The sequence below is a fragment of the Borostomias antarcticus genome (genome assembly GCF_949987555.1).
Source record: "Borostomias antarcticus genome assembly, chromosome: 1".
In the NCBI taxonomy this organism is placed as follows: domain Eukaryota; kingdom Metazoa; phylum Chordata; class Actinopteri; order Stomiiformes; family Stomiidae; genus Borostomias; species Borostomias antarcticus.
Genome location: NC_140234.1, coordinates 50,416,269 through 50,437,574, shown reverse-complemented (window position 1 = coordinate 50,437,574; position 21,306 = coordinate 50,416,269).

Here is a 21,306-nt window from a genome sequence, read left to right as displayed (position 1 = left end):
AGGCTACATTAATTAATATGAGCACACTTTAGTGACAATGTGCCGTGCAACCCTGATCATTGAATAGCATAAGTTAAATTATTTTAATATTAAAGACCGCGGATGCCAGACGATAGGCTACGTATTAGGTGTATAGGCGCCAAATCCGGAGCTCCCATACAAAAGGAACGCAGCATAAACAATAGGGATTGCGCAGATGAATGAATGAGGTGACTAATTATTTATAAATAACATAAAACATAAAACGAAATAATAAACAAACAATAGGCCTACAGGCGCAGAATAAAATAGCTTGCAGCAACAGTAGCCTACAAGAAAATATTTTTAAAAGGATGATGAGCTATGATGATGATTTAAGATAGACCTGTGCATAGTTTACGGTGTGGATTAAGGGCATACGGGAATAGGACTAATGTTGCGTATTTCTTGTAAAATAATCAACAAGGCTACACTACAGCACACATCACCAAGGCTAATATTGTTGGCAATAAGGCCACCACACACCACAACCCTAGACTTGTTGATTAGGTTATAGCCTACCTTACAAGAAATACTGTAGGCCTATAGAGTCTTAATAGGCTACCCCCGGAACGGTGAACGGAATGTTATTTTTCGTTCTTAACCGGTTCAGGAACGCTATGTTGGTGGCGGAACACGAGAACGGAAACGTTAAATATGCTGGTTCTGCTCGGAGCGAACCGATTGAAAAATAATTTCGTTTTTAAGCCCTGTTCCTCACTTGCTCCAGCACGAATTCGCACAGCGCGCAATCGTTGCTCCAGCACGCTGTGCGCATGCGTGCTGGAGCAAGTGAGGAAGCTATTTCGTGTCTAAAGACGTTTCTAAAGATCATATTACAGAGGCATGTGAAAAACAACACAACAGGACTATGCTCTATGTAAGCACAACTAGCGATTCATCAAGACAGATTGATAAAAACAACTGTTTCGCGGCAGAAAATCGATTTTTAGAAACTGCATTCTAAGTGCCCCGACCACCGCCATTACATGGATATACTGGCTCGCGCTGGATTTTAAATTTCTTCTACATGCCTCCGAACTACACCAAAGTGATCTCGGTGAGTCAAACGTCTTATAATATGTCGTAAATAAGGTCCAGGTTGTCAAAAACGAGCATTGTCCTTTAAGGTCCCATGGTGGTTTTCACTTCCTGCTTCCGCTTAGCACTCTATTGGTGGAGAGCACCCTCTACCTGCATGAAATGTTTGTTTTTTCTATCAAAGCATATATAAAGTAAATGTTGGTTGCATTCCGAATCGCATATCTCTACCTTTTACTACCAGTACGTACTACAGCTGCCCATTGAAAGTACGTACTTTGCATGCAATACACATGCAATTGGGATATACTACCTTGTCATAACACTGCGTCTTGGAATTTCACCACATCCGTCGCTGTCCATGAAGTGACATTTGTCCACAGCTGGGATTCATCAAAACGCCTCCGGCATGACTCGCACATGTGACATAATTCCCGCTGAGCACAGGATGACAGTGCAGGTGATTGCACTGGACTGTTACTCTCTGCAGGTGCACTGTTGACTGAAGGACAGTTCTCCAGGTCTAGAGGGTGTGCTTGTAAAAAAGTAATTTATCTGGTCTTCAGCAGGTTTCACAGATTTCTCTTGGAGATGTTTCCGTCAGGTGTACTACAACAATCCCCCCGCCTAAGCACTTATTGTATTTTATTGTATTATATTATATTGCACTGTACTTTAGATTGCTATTCTTGCACTTTGCCTTCAGCACTAGATTATGCTCGTAGTCACTTGTTTTAGAGGGAAGATGCACTTGTGAGTTCTGGCAAGTAGTAGTACATTGGCTCTTCCTACGTTAAATGCAATTATTGTTAGTCGCTATGGATAAAAGTGTCTGCTTAAAGACTGTAATGTAGTGTAATGTAAATGTGTCTGCTGAAACTTGTCATATTTCTACTGGCCACCCTGTCTGGATCACTTCACATGGCCATCTGCACTTATCGGCTGTTGCGTGTTCAGCTTCTCTTTTGAGATTAGTAGATGAGCTGATAGTAGATGTACTAGTAAATCGGCTCGTCTAGGCTCGGCTCAGCATGTCTGTGGTGTACAGCCCTTTACCAGGCTTGTAACTGACATGCAGATTGTAGGACTGTAGTCTCATCATTGTCCTCTTGGAGGAGCTTTTTGGAGAGATTTCTTAAACAGTGTTTCAAGGGACTTGTGATCCGTCTTCACTTGTACTGTCTTACAGTAGATGTATTGCTGGAATTTATTACATCCATAAACAATCGCCAACAACTCTTGTTCTATATGAGCGTACCTTTTCTCACAGTGAGAGACCTCGAGCCGTACGCAACTGGCTGTTCATCTTGCAGTATCACTGCTCCCAGGCATTGCGTCCACTGCCAGTGTTACTTATTTGTTAACATCGCAGTACTTTAACACTGGGACACTTCTCACAAGAAGCTTCATAATTTCTAAGCTCTTCTGTTGCTCTGACTCCCAATGCCAATGCGTTTCCTCTTTATGGCTTTGTTAAGACCTTGTGGATCGATGCAGATTCTGAGTTTCTTGGGCTTCACTTCTGTTACCATACTGTTAACCCGGTGCGCTCTGTTTCACAATGACTCCAAGATCCTCCATTCTTTTCAGTTCAGTTTTAATTGTCCTTCAGTGCTACATGTACTGTACTTTCCATGGTGCATGAATAACTGAAGCAATGAGCAAGAGCTGGATATGGTGCAGTCCTGGTACACATTCTCCTCCAATAGGGAACAAACGGTTACCGGTTAGTATTACCATCTCAAAATTAAATTAGCATTAAAACCGTGTTTGACTTATAAACCACGGTAAATACTGTCCACAGTCAACGTGGATTTGTTGTTGTGTTGTTGTGATTTGTTCACAAGTATGGGGGAAGGCAGAGCAGTGGAGATGTTTCAACCTAGACGGCTACGTCTGAAGTTAACTTGCATGTGGGGACTTTAGAAAGGATGGAAAATATCATGGTTTCTCTAACTTGCTAGTAGCTTATGTCAATAATGTAAACTGAAGCTTTCAGTGTAACCTATTTTTGTAAAACACTACACATTCTGCAGCTGTAGGCTAGTCGTGCACATTTAGTTTCACTTTCATTTTTGTATAAAGAAGATCAATGGAGAAAACGTGTATGTGTGTGTGTGTGCATGAGTGATTGAGTTAATGATTGAAAAAGAATAATAATGATAATGATGTCTGTGTATCAGTACCTTTCGAGCATTTTCTGCATATTTTAACAATACCGTGATAATACTGATAACCGTGGTAATTTTGGTCACTATAACCGTGATATGAAATGTTCATACCGTTACATCCCTACTAATAAACAAATCTTGGTATTGGCACAGTAGCTCTACTAATTCCCAGAGCCCTCATGAAGAATATTGGCCTCATAAAACTGAATGTTCTACTGCAGCTCAGTATGAACTTTTCTTTGAGCGCTTCCAGATGGTCCTCTTGTTGTCAAAGAGAAAAAAAAAATGCAGTTCACTATAGATCCAATGGAGGGCGACATTATAGTCAAGCTGAGCATGATACAATCAGACACTGTTGGACAAGCTCTCTGGCAAATAAACATTTATTATCAAATCGAAAACAGGCATATAGTACCATAAACATTGTAAAATAAATGAATCCAAAGGCCATTAATGTAGGTAGGCTACATCTGAATAACCTAAGAATGAAATGAGGATATTACAACCACCGACCAAATAAATAGCCTAATAATGAACATGGACACGGGTTGTCTTGTGAAATAAGCCTTACCTAGCCTATACTCTCTCAGGTTGTGTGCCAAGAGGACCAGTTTTTCCACTGTCAAGGAGAAGGGAATTCCTTGTCTGGTTATATCCAGCCTTGAATATGCGCTCCAATATTTCCACGGATTTCTTTGCAGTCGTCATCGTGCATCAACGCATGTTGCGTGTGCTTTTTTATTTTATCATATGCTGAGGTTATCTAGGCTTAATAGGCTAACCTATCCTAAAAGAATCCACGTAATTCTGAACTGAGAAACACATTCTGAAAATTGCGAATTTTGAATGTTCCGGGCCAGCCCTAGCTCTTAAAAAAAACCTGCTGGACTGGCGCTCATGGGAATAATGTTGCAGATGGATAAAATAACACAGGATGAAGGTATGTGATTGTTGAATCTGAAACTTTATTCATAAGAACATGCTTGTTTTTTTTTGCATTCTAGCTAACCTGAGTAGGATTGTAAGACGTTGCTTGTTAGCTAGCTAGTTACCAGTTTTCTTGCAACATTACAGATGTCTTTTGATTTTGTAAGCTAGCTAACAGTTTTCTTGCAACAATAAAGTTGTGCTATGATTGAATTAAACTGAACAGAGCCTGTAATTTTAATGTGACAAGCTGGCTAGAAAGTAATTAATGCATAATTAATTTTAGCTGAAACATTTTACATGCTAGCTAATATGAGTAGGACTGCATAATAGTATAACATTTTAGATGTCCAAATTGCCCTAATAGTTTCAGGCTAACAAACAATTTGCTCTCTAGCCATGTAAATTGTTGAATTGTATTTTTCGAGATGTGGACATACTGGACATATTTCGATAGCTGGATAATTTACATATTTCGATAACATTGTCTTTATGTATTTAATAAATAGGCCTGATGATACGTCTAAAGTATAACTATGTACTGTCTTTGTGAGCCTATATTTAATCATCCTAATCTAATGTCTCTTATCTTTTCACGATATCCCTACTAGGATCATCTACCTGGTCATGCTGATGGAACATCATCACACTCAATCTATTTAATAAACATTGTTCTCAAATTAACTAAGAGATTTGTTGCTCATTCATTTGTCCATCTCTAGTGTGTTTGTGCGTGTGTGTGTGTGGGGGGGGGGGGACATGGAAGTCTTTCTCAGAGGTGAATGATGCTTTCAATGAGCTATGCATACCAAGCGAGGTCCATGAACAATCAGTTACTGCTGGAGAGATTTGTGGTGCTGATGTACAAACCAACAAGTGAGTAGTACGGCATGAATGATGTCTTGAAACAGCTATCCACACAGAAGTCTGGAACTAGAGAACATTACTCCAGCCCAGGTAGTACTCGAGCAGAACATTAAAACACTTGCTACGTTAATTTGACCTTGACCTTGATCCTTGGGTTCTGGCAGGCTCAAAAGAATGTATACTGTACATCCCCAATTTTGTTGGATATGACACCTTATATGTTTTTCTACACTGGTTCCAAAATTGAGCGTGTTTGGAAATTAGACCCAAGGCACTAGCGGCCATCTTGGATTTTACCTCTCACGGTCCTCAGGGGTCAGGTGGCTTCCCTCCACATCTGATAAAATTATGGTATAGGCCATTCAAACTAGAAATGTCATGCAATTTCTTATAACATGCACAATTGTTTCACCGGTACCCAATTTCAAGTCAAAAAAATACATTTTTCAAAAACACTGCCTGCACAATGGTCTCAGCATCAGCAGAGATCCCGACCACAGCCTATTCTCCAACCTGCTGAACTATCCACACCAATCCAATACGACCTGTTCTCCAACCTGCTGAACTCTACACATCACCCCAACCACTGCCTGTTCTCCAACCTGCTGAAATCTCCACACCACCCCAACTACGGCCTGTTCTCCAACTTGCTGAGCTCTCCACACCACCCCAATGATGGCCTGTTCTCCAACCTGCTGAAATCTTCATATCACCCCAATAATTGCCTGTGCTCCAACCTGCTGAACTCTCCACACCACCCTAAACACAGCAAGTTCTCCAACCTGTTGAACTCTGCACACCATCGTGACCATGGCCTGTTCTCCAACCTGCTGAATTCACCACACCAACCTGACCACAGCCTGTCCTCCAACCTGATGAACTCTCCACAGCATCCCAACCACGGCAAGTTCTCCAACCTGCTGAACTCTCCACACCATCTTGACCACAGCCTGTTTTCCAACCTGCTGAATTCTCCACACCACCCCAATGACAGCCTGTTCTCCAACCTGCTGAACTCTCCACACCACCCTGAACACCGCAAGTTCTCCAAGCTGCTGAACTCTCCACACCACCCTGAACATAGCCTGTTCGCCAATCTGCTGAACTCTTCACACCACCCCAATGATGACCTGTTCTCCAACCTGCTGATCTCTCCAAATCATCCTGGCTACGGCCTGTTCTCCAACCTACTGAACTCTCCACAGCACCTCAACCATGGCCTGTTCTCAACCTGGGGAACTCTCCACACGACCCCGACCACAGCAAGTTCTTCATCCTGCTAAACTCTCCACACCACCCCAATGACAGTCTGTTCTCCAACCTGGTGAACTCTCCACACCACCCCAATGACAGCCTGTTCTCCAAGATGCTGAACTCTCTACAACACCCCAATGACGGCCAGCTCTTCAACCTGGTGATCTCTCCATGCCACCCCAACCATGGCCTGCTCTCCAGCCTACTGCTCTCTCCACACAGCCTGTTCTGTCACCAGCTGTTCTCTCCACACTGCCCCAATGACGGCCAGCTCTTCAACCTGCTGAACTCTCCACACCAACCCAATACGACCTGTTCTCAAACCTGCTGAACTCTCCACATCACCCCAACCACTGCCTGTTCTCCAACCTGTTGAACTCTCCACACCACCTCAACTACGGCCTGTGCTCCAACCTGCTGAACTCTCCACACCACCCTGAATAGGGCAAGTTCTCCAACCTGCTGAACTCTCCACACCACCCCAATGATGACCTTTTCTCCAACCTGCTGAACTCTACACACCACCCCAACCAAGGCCTGTTCTCCAACCTGCTGAACTCTCCACACTACCCAAACTACAGCCTGTTCTCCAACTTGCTGAGCTCCCCACACCATCCCAATGATGGCCTGTTCTCCAAACTGCTAAACAATCTACACCACCACGACCACGGCCTGTTCTCCAACCTCTCATCTCTCCACAATGCCGCAATGGCGGCCTGTTCTCCAACCAGCTGAACTCTCCACAGCATCCCAACCATGGCCTGTTCTCCATCATGCTGAACTCTCCACACCTCCCCAATGACAGCCTGTTCTCCAACGAGCTGAACTCTCCACACCACCCTAAACACGGCAAGTTCTCCAACCGGCTGAACTCTCCACACCACTGTGACCATGGCCTGTTCTCCTACCTGCGGAACTCCACATCTGGTAAATGATGGTATAGGATATACTAACTAGAAATTTCATGCTTTACTTATAAAATACACATTTGTTGCACCGGTACCCAATTTGAAGCTAAAAAATAAATTTTTAAGTCAGGTTGCAGAGATCTCACCCACCCTGACCACAGCCTGTTCTCCAACATGCTGAACTCTCCACACCACGTTGACCACGGCCTGTTCTCCAACCTGCTGAACTCCACATCTGGTAAGTGATGGTATAGGATATACTAACTAGAAATGTCATGCTTTTCCTATAAAATACACATTTCAAGCTAAAAAATAAATTTTTCATTCAGGTTGCAGAGATCTCACCCACCCCGACCACAGCCTGTTCTCCAACATGTTGAACTCTCCACGGCACCACAATGACGGCTTGTTCTTCAGCCTGCTGAACTCTCTACACCACCCTGACAACAGAAAATTCTCCAACCTGCTAAACTCTCCACACCACCGTGACCAGGGCCTGTACTCCAACCTGCTGATCTCTCCACAACGCCGCAATGATGGCCTGTTCTCCAACCTGCTGAACTCTCCACACCACTGTGACCACGGCCTGTTCTCCAACCTGCTGAACTCCACCAACACCATCCATTGTCATCCGCTTATCCGGGGTCAGGTCGCGGAGGCAGCACTTCCAGCAGGGGGCCCCAGACATCCCTTTCCCTAGCAGCATCAACCAGCTCTGTCTAGGGAATCCTGGGTCTACCCCGCGGCCTCACCCTAGCCAGACACGCCTGGAACACCTCCCTAGGGAGGCGCCCAGGAGGCATCCTCACTAGATGCCCGAACCACCTCAACTGGCTTCTTTCGATGCAAAGGAGCAGCGGCTCTACTCCGAGTCTCTCCCGGATGACTGAACTTCTCACCCGATCTCTCAGGGAGACCCCAGCCACCCTCTGGAGAAAACTCATTGGCAGGCCAATCACAACTCTAATGTGAGTCGGGTTTGATACAACAACTGTACCTACTTGATACAATGATATGACGACTAACCCACTTTTCGATGCTCGTGATTGTTTGTAGGTCTATCCAATTGCATCCAGAGGCATTTTGGTCTGCCACCATTGATAACGCCCCTTGAAATTCAAAAATAAACTTTTCACTTCGCCCCCCCACCAGTGTGCGGCCGGTTGCAATGCCTTCTCCCTGCTCTCCTCCCTGCAGCTGCACTGCCATCTCCACGACGATCTCCGTGACGACGATGATGAGGATGACGACGCCCCCCTTGCGAACTGTGCTGATCCGTGTCTCGGCAGCGTGGCGGCGATGGAAGCGGTGACCTCCGACCCCGAGGGCCCCCGCGACAAGTCGCCGATGCCGCCTGCGCCCCCTGCCGACGGACATTCAGCCAGAAGCAGGTGCTGCTCCGCCACCAGCAGTCCAGCTGCAGTGATCTGTAAAACCCTGACAATGACAATAGCCCTCTTGCTCTCGACTCGCCCACTCCCAGCTTTGAGGCCATGTGGTCCCCCGCCTCGGATGCCTCCAACAGCCCCGACAACACCACAGACGGCCCCGGCCCCCGCCTGCTGCACCGTACCCATGCTCGTACTACGGTAAGAACTTCCACTCTCCTGCGGGCCTCAACAGCCACCAGAGGACCTACCACGTCAAGGAGTGGCTCCTGGAAAAGAGGACTAGGCCCACTGAAGTCAGACAAGGAGGAGGAAGAGGAGCAGGAAGGCCGCCTCTGACGAACAATGGCAACGCCAAGCAGAAGGTCCTGGCGTGTGGCTCCTGCGACATGGACTTCCCGAGCACGGCCAAGCTCTACCTGCACCACAAGAAGAAGCACAGCCAGGAGAAGGACATCCGTCGGGGCGATGGCACCCGGCCGCTGATCAACAAGCGGCGAAAGGGCGAGACGTACCCCTGCCAGGTCAGGCACGCCAATCACAACTGTTTATCTAACATGGGTCGGGTTTGATACGACTGTACCTACTTGATACGACGACTAACCCACCTTTCGTTGCTCGTGATTGTTTGTAGGTTTCTCCAATTGCGTCCAGATGCATTTTGGTCTGCCACCAGGTCTGCGGCAAGGTCTTTCTGCACCACCTGTCCCTCCTGGCCCACACCAAGCTGCACAACGCCCAGAGTCAGTGCCAGGCGGCGGGGGTGGTGTCATCAGGGGTGGAGAAGGTCCCCAGTGGGCCCGCCAAGCTGGCAGAGAAGGCGGTGAGGCCGGGGGCCTGGGAGGCCCAGAAAGGAGACAGGAGGAGAAGGGTGAGTTCCTGTGCGCGGAGGTGTTCCCGCCGTAGTGGTCTGCAGCGTCTGCAGCCCGGACATGGACGTTGTCTCCAAGGAGCCCGGGGGCCAAGCGGCAGAGGCTGCACCACTGTGGGCCCTGCCCTCTTCCTGGACGCCTTCCTGCAGCACTGCCAGGTGCACCTGCTCGCCAAGTCTGAGAGCTCATGAGTAATGTCATCACTTTGATTGCCTTATTCCTTATTATTTTCTTTGCTTTAACATAACCAGACTTAGCTGCAAATTGATTGTGGTTCATTTTCATTGTAATATGAGTTGCAAATAAAGATTGTTTTCAAGAAATATGTGGCCCAACATGCATCAAATCCCATAAATAGGATTCAGAAGGTGGGATAGCTCATGAGCTCACAACAACTATCAGCAGCTTACATATCATTAATGGTAGCGGTCAGTGGCTAAAGCAGTTACACTGATGATTCCTGTAACTTTAGCTATTTTGCTGCAATTGGTTCAACTTCTGTTTCTGGACAAAGGTAAGGGATAAACCCAGATAACACAAGGCTAGCGGACCTACAGCAAGTCCCCGATGGATGCTCCACCACAATTCCACCGGTAGTTTATTGTCTATATCCTAGGCCCATTGGCCCTAGGCTTATGGATTTCTATTGCTAAATTAACTGACTGAACATTTTTTTGGTAACCCTTTCATAGTCCACAATTACTAAACATTTACCTGGTAAATACATGCAAGTATAGCCTAATATATAATGGGTAATTACTGAAACACCTATACTGTAGGTATAATTTAAAAACAGGAGTATTTCAGATGTTCAATTACTGCACATAAATTCAATAACTGACATAGCACCACCAGGGGCCTCATTTATCATTGAGGTACGCCTTCTTTTACACGGTCTTTTTCGCGAGTTCAGGCGTACGCCATTTGCCCCCCCCACATTGCGATTTATCAAGCCGTAAGGGCGAAAATTTAGTCGCCTTTCTCCGCGCTTTTGTAGGACACCTCTCAGCTTGTCCTACCGATTTACACGGTGTTCTACGCCCTTCTTGAACACAGGGGGAACTGGCGACGCAGGTGGTGCGTCGGTGAATTACTATGTTTGACGGAGAGAATAAGAGCGACAGTTCATGAACGCACAATCATGTAGGCTACTAGGCCAATTCAGCACAAACATATATCGCAATGCAAGATTAGACGTGTCCTCTAACCGGCTCATTCATGGTTCGATATGGATTTGTTCCCCAAACTGTACCTATGCGCTGTCCCAAACCCTTCCGCGCTATATGTCACACACTTAATGCAGGCACTCCATCAAACGCAAATCATTGACCAATTAGATTGTCATTAATATGTGATCATGTGGACCTGTTTGCTGTTTGGTAAGCATATAAATGACAGTCCTCCTGTGCGTAATGCGAGCCTAAATGAATCCGGCGCTACTCGGCCTACTGGCCGAGATAGAACTCCAAAGAGGTGACGGCGATGGCGACTGCACCCACATAAGGGCACCATCAGTGAATGAATACGTCTATGTGAATCGCAAAAATGTGCACACTATAAATACCCAAATCATATGTGACGCCGACATGCTCATCACAAGTGTAGTGGCACGGTGGCCTGGCTCCACGCATGACTCATTCATCCTGGCGCACAGCAGGGTAGGGCTAGACTGGAGGCAGGCGCTGCGCGTGACGGCTGGCTTGGTGTGTGCATAGCCAAGATACATATTCTTTGTCTTTTTTACTTTAATCTTTATTAGCATTTTCCATCCATACAACGACAATACCATAAAACATAAAAACTTACAATAACAGCTTATGGGTACTTCCATCCATGCAGCTTTTTTTTCTTACTCAAATATGACAATTTTAATACTAGTGGTATCATCACACTTCCTTCTATAATCCATCCATTTTTCCCATCTCCCTTCAAACTTTCCTTCCTGCATCCTCAATGCATAAATAAATCTCATAAATCTCCTCCACAACACCCACCACTGCTCCTTGGTTGGGGGTTCCACCTTATACCAAGCCCTCATTATTGTCTTTTTACTAGCAACCAATAGTAATTTCACTAGGTATCTGTCCCCTCCTTGTACATCATTCTGTTATGTTTGCCAAGATGTATATTCAAAGCTGAAAAGAATGAGAACCAGTCAAGACCCCACCACAAAATGAGGACCCAAGCCCTCAGCCCCCTCCCCGTCATGAGGTTTACCAGCGGGGCCAAAGGGCCCACACTGAGGTCATGCGCCAGCTATGAAGACACAAACAAGTAAGGTTCACATTTCTACCATTTTATTGTCTGTTGGTGGGTGACTGTGTGAGGTGTGTGAGTGCGTTTGTGAGTGAATGTGTGAGGTCCGTGAGTGTGGTAGTGAGTGACTGTGTGAGGTCCTTGAGTGTGGTAGTGAGTGACTGTGTGAGGTCCGTGAGTGTGGTAGTGAGTGACAGTGTGAGGTCCGTGACAGCATGTGTGAGGGAATGAAGTGCAGTGAGGATGTCCTGTTGGCTCTGGTGGTGTAGTGTGGTGACCTCCACCAACTGCTGCACAACTGCCCCACAACTGCCCCAATCCCTTCTGCCATTTCCCTCTGGGCCTCTAGGGTCATGAGCCTCCAGCACAGCGTCTGATAGGAAGCCCAGCCCTCAGGGAACCTTGAGGCAGGGACGCTGGCAGCCGGAGGTGGAGGCGTGGGCGGTGGAGACGGAGACGGAGGCGCTGGAGATGGCACTGGAGGTGGAGGCCGGTGCGCTGGATGTAGAGGCTGCAACCGGCGGGGGCACGACCGTCAGGTCAAGGACCACTGCAGACTCCCCCTCCTCTGAGTCCCACCCCACGTCAGAGTCTGGAGAAACAATTTCAGTCATTTTCTTTGAGTTTGTCTGTTAACTTGATTATGCATTAAACATTTTATTGTGTAGCCATATTCAATTGATATGTTTTTCTGTTGGCAGCCAAATAAATGCTTAAGTGTGATTTCCCGGGTGATTTAGATGAGAGTCTAAATTTCCCAGAGGGGAAAATGTTTCATGTGGTCTAACATTATGAAGTGGTCATCTGTGTTATCGTTCCCTGTTTTTGGTCCTAAATCATTCATAGCCTACCACAGAATGTGTGGAATGTTTGCTTTCCTCACACATAATACAGCATGTCCGTGTAGCCTACGCCAAATACAGGATGCACCAAACATACAGTAGGCTACCTAAACTAGGAGCAATCAGACAAATGTAGGCTCGTACAAATAGCTTACCTTCCGAAGATGATTTTCTTTCCTCGCGTGGACCTCACCAACAAGCACATGCACCTCCGTCTCCGAAAGGTTTCTCTTCTTTCCGCGTTTTTCCATAAACGTATTTATCTGTCCCTATGCTCCACGCTATATTATGTCGGTTCCTTCCGGGGTATCCCCGTTGTGCCGTCATAGTTTTGACCATATATGGTTGGATTTGGGCGTGGAGAGGGCGGAACACGGGGCGCGTACGCTCTCTTCCCCGCCCGTCTCGGATTTCTCGTGCAGAAAAGGGCATACGACTTTTTTGATAGATCCGAAAAGCGTGTAAATATTCTCGTCGTACGCTACATTGTGCATTTTCCGCGTTTTCGTCGTACGCCCTCTTTTACACCTGAATTTACACGCTCTTTGATAAATGAGGCCCCAGGTAACCACATTTTTACATAGCTTATAACATCCAGTGACAAACAAGGAACACAGTCTATCTAAGCCTGTTGCCCTCTCGTGGCCGAAAACAGTAAATGCAGTCTATCTGCCTCTATTGCTGAAACTGAACAAGGAACGTCTATCTAAGCCTGTTGCTACCCTCCCGTGGCTGAAAATGGTAAATGCAGTCTATCTGCCTCTTGTGGTAGCAACATAGAACTGCAGGTTCTGGGACCACTGCCTCTTGTGGTAGCAACATAGAACTGCGGGTCAACAACACGACGGAGGAACCCAGGGAGGAAGCTAGGGAAGGAGGGAGTGACAACTGGACATTTGCTATCATTGGTGCGCTGGCTTACAGCCACGCACAAAAACAAGGCTTTCAGTTGTCTTTCACAACGGCTGCACACGAATGAGAACAGTCCACAAGACAAACAACACATACGACCCCTACTGGTAGCCACAGGTATTAATGTTATTATTTAATAATAAAAGAAGAAAATAAACAGAAAATGTGACAATACATTGAGTGCATAACATGTTTAAAAAAATATATTTGCAAACAATTTTCACAAAATACAGCACATCACATTTGTTTTTGTTACACTTTGTTACTTTGTTTACAAAGACAAAAAATCATCCATTATAAAGATAGACAAATGGACATTATGATCAATAAAAAACAGCCTACAGTATGTCTATATATACAGACAAACCGTTTAACTTGGCCAGGCTGCAGTCGGCCACCTTGTTCTCCATCTGCTTCTCGAACATCTTCAGGTTGTATTCCAGCTCCATGGCCAGCAGCTCATCATGCAAAGAACTCCTTGACCCCATTTTAAAATCTCTAGGCCTATTTCACAAATGAAAAACACCTAGCCTCTATGGAAATGGGATGGTGAACTTGATAGTGAGAGACCATGGTGTGTATAGTGAACTTGATAGTGAGAGACCATGGTGTGGATAGTGAACTTGATAGTGAGAGACCATGGTGTGGATAGTGAACTTGATAGTGAGATACCATGGTGTGGTGAATTTGATAGTGAGAGACCATGGTGTGGATAGTGAGCTTGATAGTGAGAGACCATGGTGTGGATAGTGAACTTGATAGTGAAATGTCATAGTGTGGATAGTGAACTTGATAGTGAGAGACAATGGTGTGTATAGTGAACTTGATAGTGAGAGACCATGGTGTGGATAGTGAACTTGATAGTGAGAGACCATGGTGTGGATAGTGAACTTGATAGTGAGAGACCATGGTGTGGATAGTGAACTTGATAGTGAGAGACCATGGTGTGGATAGTGAACTTGATAGTGAGAGACCATGGTGTGGATAGTGAACTTGATAGTGAGAGACCATGGTGTGGATAGTGAACTTGATAGTGAGAGACCATGGTGTGGATAGTGAACTTGATAGTTTGAGACCATGGTGTGTATAGTGAACTTGATAGTGAGAGACAATGGTGTGGATAGTGAACTTGATAATGAGAGACAATGGTGTGGATAGTGAACTTGATAGTGAGAGACAATGGTGTGGATAGTGAACTTGATAGTGAGAGACCATGGTGTAGAGGAAAACCCAGTCTAACACCTGGAGGTAGATCATGGGGCGGCTGTAGTTCACAAGGTAGAGCGGGTTGTCCAATGATCGTAGGGTCAGTGGTTCGAATCCCACCTCCTCCTGTCCACATGTCGAAGTGTCCTTGGGCAAGACACTGAACCCCAAATTGCTCCCAATTAGCAGACTAGCACCTTGCATGGCAGCTGCCATGAATGGGTGTGTGCAGGGCTGAAAATTAACACCTGCCACCGGCCAAACGCAGGTAAAATTTCCAATTGGTGACTAGATTTCGGAAGCCTATCTGAAAAATATATATATACTTGGCCGGTAGATTTTTTCATCTATAGTCCCCTTGGCAGGTGACTCACCGTGAGCCAAAAAGTTAATTTTCACCCCTGGGTGTGTGGATGGGTGAATGAGAGGATAAAAGCGCAATATAAGTGCAGTCCATTTACCATCTACCATCATGAGGTCCTTCAGGACTGGAGAGCGCTTCTGTTCCAGCAGACTCTTCAGGGCGATGATGATGGAGATTATCATCAACACCTTCTGGACCTGAGGACAGATGGATGATTGAGGATGGTGCCCTCTAGTGGTGCTATAGCTTAATCTCAATTTCATAAATATTTCTTGTGGAAAGTGTCTCAAGAAGTTGGACTACGGAGTAAATGTAATTTAAGACGAATAATAAAACGAGATACAAGATACACGGATACAAACGGCCGAAATGAGTTTTCTCCGGAGGGTGGCTGGAGTCTCCCTGAGAGATCGGGTGAGAAGTTCAATCATCCGGGAGAGACTCGGAGTAGAGCCGCTGCTCCTTTGCGTCGAAAGTTGCCAGTTGAGGTGGTTCGGGCATCTAGTGAGGATGCCTCCTGGGCGCCTCCCTAGGGAGGTGTTCCAGGCGTGTCCGGCTGGGAGGAGGCCGCGGGGTAGACCCAGGACTAGGTGGCGGGACTACATCTCCGCACTGGCCTGTGAGCGGCTAAAGATTCCCCAGGCAGAGCTGGTTGATGCTGCTAGGGAAAGGGATGTCTGGGGCCCCCTGCTGGAGCTGCTGCCTCCGTGACCCGACCCCGGATAAGCGGATGAAGATGGATGGATGGATGGAATAAAACGAGAAATGGTGCTCAGAGAGCACAGACCTCCGCCCATGAATGCATTTTGTGGCTCTGTGTGTGTGCATGCGAGGAGGACGTTTGGGTTCAAATAAACTTGCCTTGCCTTTGTGCCAGTCCAAACCCCATGTCTAAAAATTCATCAGAACGAAGGAAATTAAGTGTTTGATGCTCAACAACCCCCTTCTCCCTCTAATGTGTCCCTCCTGGGTGCTACCACGAAAAAAAAAGCATCTATGGGAAACACTGCCTTCATTATAAGGCTCAAATGTTTCACTGCTCCCATCAGAATTTTTATTATTTTTTTGTCCAAAAATGTTTCTTTTGATAGGTTGCTGATCTCTGATCTCTGGTATATATTCATGTTTTAATGAGAGAAGTGACAACTTATCCAGACACATCACAGTGTATCAGTCATGGCTAGACATGCATGTGTCATGTACAGGTGTAAAGTGGTGAGTGGAGCAGAATGGCGCATGTTTGATGGAGCCTCTCCTGCCCTCTACTGGTCAAATAAGCTCTTTGCACAAGCTCCACTACTTCCTGAAATTCTACAGGCATCCTTATTTCCTGTCCTATACTATTGGATGGAAGTGATTTATCAGGTGTGCGGCACACCTGATCACACCTGATTAATCACTTCCATCCAATGGTATAGGACAGGAAATAAATATGCCTGTAGAATTTCAGGAAGTAGTGGAGCTTGTGCAAAGAGCCTATTCTTTACTGACATCTTGTGAGGATCAAGCCAAGTTGATAGGATTTTATAAATTGTAATTGTTTTTTCTGTGTAAATTCAGCTACTAAAATCAGCTACTCTAGAATTATTTTGCCGTTAGACAGTCATATATGTCTCAGTATGTATGTAAATGGCAAATAAATTGAACCTAGGTAGATAGATAGACAGACAGACAGACAGAGGGAGAGAGGGTGGGTAGGTAACTAGATAGATTGATACTGTAGATAGATAGATAGATAGATAGATAGATAGATAGATAGATAGATAGATAGATAGATAGATAGATAGATAGATAGATAGACAGACGGATAGATGGATAGATGGATAGATAGACTGATACTGTAGATAGATAGATAGATAGATAGATAGATAGATAGATAGATAGATAGATAGATATAGCACACATGCACACCTCTACAACACTCAGGCACTGTTAAAGAGCCTGATGGCCGCTGCCATAAAGGAACGTCTGAACCGCTCCGTATTGCACCTGGGTGGGATAAGCCTGTAGCTGAACTTGAACTTGACAATGGGATCCCTGGGTACATTTGAGGGTGACAGATGCCCAGCAGCACTGGAAACGCATGCAGAGAGCAGCAGCGGAGGCCGACACAAATGTGCTGATGAAATATAAATGGATACATGAATATTCCCAGTGTTGCTGATTTCAGATTGTGTCGCTCGTCAGTATAGCTTCCACCAGCACTTTGCCCACACTGGGTTCAAACTTGGGTCCTCATTTACGACACTCACGTGACCACTTCTTGTAAACACCGCTACTAAACACACCACCGAAAAGCTAGCGGTTTGATGCCACTGGTGGGCGGTATTTAAACTGAGAAGTGAGTTAACCAATTCAACTCTGTTACACCAGTACATGTACAGAAGGCAAGAAGATACCAGGACCTGGGAGTTGGGATAGATACATTCCTCATTTCTATGAGTTGAGGGTTGAGTAGGAAAACAGCCCACATTTCTACTGCTGATGCCACGTTACCTGCATGCGTGCTGAGGTATCTACATTGAGAGCAAGGACTCAAGCTGCCAGCATGTAGAAATAGTAACTAGTAGTGATTCTGGTGAGCGTGTTCAACATGTGGAGTGCTTATAGCTCTGTAACACACTTTTCCTTTAGGGGGCGCTGTAATGAGAATAGGACTTTTCATTCAGAATCTTTGTTACCTGATTAGTTAGTGTGTGTGTGTGTGTGTGTGTGTGTGTGTGTGTGTGTGTGTGTGTGTGTGAGTGTGTGTGCAGACAGAGAACACAGTACCTGATCCCTCCAGGGGTGTGAAGCTTGTGTGGGCCACTGGTCTGCTGTGTCCCTCTAGCGGACAGCGATGGACACCTGGCTTCAAACAAACACGATACACACAGTCGGACACAAGACACACAGTCTCTGTTACACTCACCCAGTCAAAATAGACGTGAGGGAGGAATAGTAGCTAATAGCGGTGCTAACTTGTCGTAGTAGGGGCAAGGGGAGGGAATGCTGTAATACCAGACCAGCATCTGTTTATTAGATTAGAAAGCGACTTTTTAGCTCTATTTGAAACTGGCATGCACGACAAGCAGATAGTAGATTGATTTTGCATGTGTTACACTTCCCAGGCACAGGGTTGGGTGTAGCAGGTCTATTTAAGATGGACAGAAAAAGTAGACGATGCTGTCAGTATCTTTCACAACAGCTGCTCTCAGACGAATCAGTTTGATTAAGCAATAGGCTCACTCCAGTATGGGTCTGTCTTAATTCTGTCTTTCTTCTCTCTATAGAAATGCTTTTTCTAATGGATATAGCTTATACTTTTTCTAAAATATAAATTATATCCAAACTAGAATGCGTGCAGGACATGTTTGGTAATGCTGCATTTGTTAGGTCGAGAGCTTTGTGCCAATCAAAACTGCTAACAACCAACTAATAAAGCAACCAATAAACTTATGCTACCAAAAACATTAATCTCTCACACTGGGCTGTCGCTGGGGCCTAGGTAATAATTACAAATAAACTCACTATTCCTATTCTATAGAACCCCAAACTCACATTTCCCTACAAACACTATTCATGTTGTTTACATGCAACTAGTATACCTATTTGTATATGTTGAGCATTGTCCCCTTATTAATGTAAAGTAAGACTGAACTGTTACTGCTACATGAAAAGCAGATTACACAAATTATAACACCGTTGAGAACTACATGACCGCCAAAACTATGCACGCGCTGACTAATTTAATGACACAATAAACCAGGCTAATTAGGCTATAGGTAAACTGACTCATATTTCGTTCATACATTACAAAATATAGTGCCATACAAACATTCAATAATCAGGGTTCGAGTATACAGGAGCATTCCTCAAGTTGAGCTTTGCTTTTTATTAAAATAAATGTAGGATCTTAAAATAACAGACTAGCCTAACGGCTACGTTACTAATCCGCTAGCTATCACTGCGAATTGCTAATCTAACTGCTATTAAACATATTGTAACACATAGCTACTACTTTATTACACACTTTCAAACACTTAGCCTACACATTCAAATCAACATTATGATGAAATTCTCGCAGTTTACATGTTTGTACATTAATACTGTAATAAACCTTTGTAGAAAGGGTCCTGGGGATTATACCCGATAGCTGTAGCTGCCACCACCTTTGTTTACCGGTATGGTCCGTTGCCAAACCCCAGAGAACCACCACAACGACAGGGTAGAAAAGGAATAATATTTTATTAATTCAGCATTTAAAAAGGAGCCAGGGAAACAAGGCCAGCCTACTCCACTACTACTGGCCAGCTGTGGCCAACAAAAAGCCGCACAAATCTATAGGCTGGGTATGAAAACCGTGATAATAAACCACACACACGCGTAACACTGGTGCCACACTTAAGACTCGCAAGAGCTTTACACTGCACGCCTCCACTACACCGCACGGCACACACAGAAGCTGGGGGTTCACACCACCGCCAGACAACCACTACAATCTTAGAACATGATACCCCACACAGGCCTATACACAGAGCTCCCTCTAGCCCCACAGCTCACCAAACGCGTCGGACTGCCCCTGACCTCCCGCTCCTAACTAATTTCATGGATAGCCTACAAAATAGGCATTAAAAACTATACCGCTAGCTAGGGATGTATGGAAAGACACACACAAGACATGCATTAAACATTAAACATTAACAAATAGGCATTGATTAAAGACTAAAACTAACTCTCGCGAGTTGGTGCGACCCCCCCCCCAGGGTCTAGGCTTTGCGCACCGCGCCGACCAATTCAGTCCAGGCAAGGGGGGAAAGGACGTCGGTGCGGTGAGGCAGACAGGGACTCGCGGCGACAGGCCGGGTGTCCCAACTCGACCAGGGAGCAGGTAGGCAGACCAGACAGTAGGCACTCCTAACAAACCCGTCCCTCACGCTGGCTGTCCCCTGCCCACTCTGGCTCACTATCTTCCCCGTCGGTGGCCCTAACCAGCCACGAACGGATCCCTCCCCCCGCGAATGCAATAACAAATATACAATATACTGATATGGTCCACACAGGGCCGGACTGGCCATGTGGCGTACCGGGCAAATGCCCGGTGGGCCGGACCTACTTGTGGGCCGATCTAAAAAAAAAAAAAAAAGAGCTAACGAACGGCCCATAGAGCAGGGACAGCGGCCCATTGGTCCATCCTCTATAGTGACACTGGGCTGGCCCAATCATATGTAGGCCCCACCCCTCCCTCTGTTAGTTTCAGGTGTCAAGAAATCGCGCAGCACCCCCTCCCCCCACCCCGTCAACAAATCGCGCAGCACCTACCCCCCCCCCGTCAACAAAACGAAACTGAAGGTGTTCCATCTCACCGCGTCGGCTCGGCTAGTGGCCTGACTGGGGCTACATTTCCCGGCAGGAAATATTCACCCAGTCCAGCCCTGTGGGCCGGTCTGGGCCAAAAATGCCAGGGCCGATTTTTTGTCCCAGTCCTACTCCCGGGCACACCCTCACACTCCCGGCTCTGTTCCTTATAGAGTCCCTGCTAGAGCGTGAGTCACAGGTGATCAGTGTTAACATCAATTAGCCCCACTCGGCCAGGTGATCAGCGTTAAGTCAATGCTGGTGGGCAAAGCTCCACCACAATACCAACCGAGGGCACCGCATATGCTGTTTTTACCTTCCTAAAATCGGTTTCTGGGGTCTCAGAAAAGTGAATTTTAATGTCCTATGCTGATAAAAACTCACATTTCGCCAAGACACTGTAAGACACGGGCTGTATTATAAAATGTTACATACAGAACAAGAGAGATGAATCTACATAGCGAGGAAGCACGGGGTCTGTGCATCATGGGAACTGTAGTCAGTTTACACCCAGCGTTCCAAAACCTGCTGTAAAACGTTTTATTATTCTGTCGTTAACTGCACACATATAATCATAATCCATCACCGATGACTCAATGTAAGTGTCTTAGAAACGATGTGAATAATTACTCAATGCAGCTCAAAATATATGTTTTATTAAAGACCACTAGAGGGCGCGTCATCACTTTACATCTCCTCTTGCTTTTATGACGTCAGAGTAGACGTCACGAGGGGCAGACACTTAAATAGTCAGTGATCGATTCCACCTCATCAGAGTAGCTAGTGACTTCTGGATTTGACACACGAATTTAGAGAAAACAAGTAAGTCCATAATAGGGATAGAATTTTGAGTTGGAATTTTCTACAATTATTCTGTATTGCTGTCATTGACAAAAACACCTCTAATTGAAGACAGAATACAGAACATTTCTCTCAGAAGTTT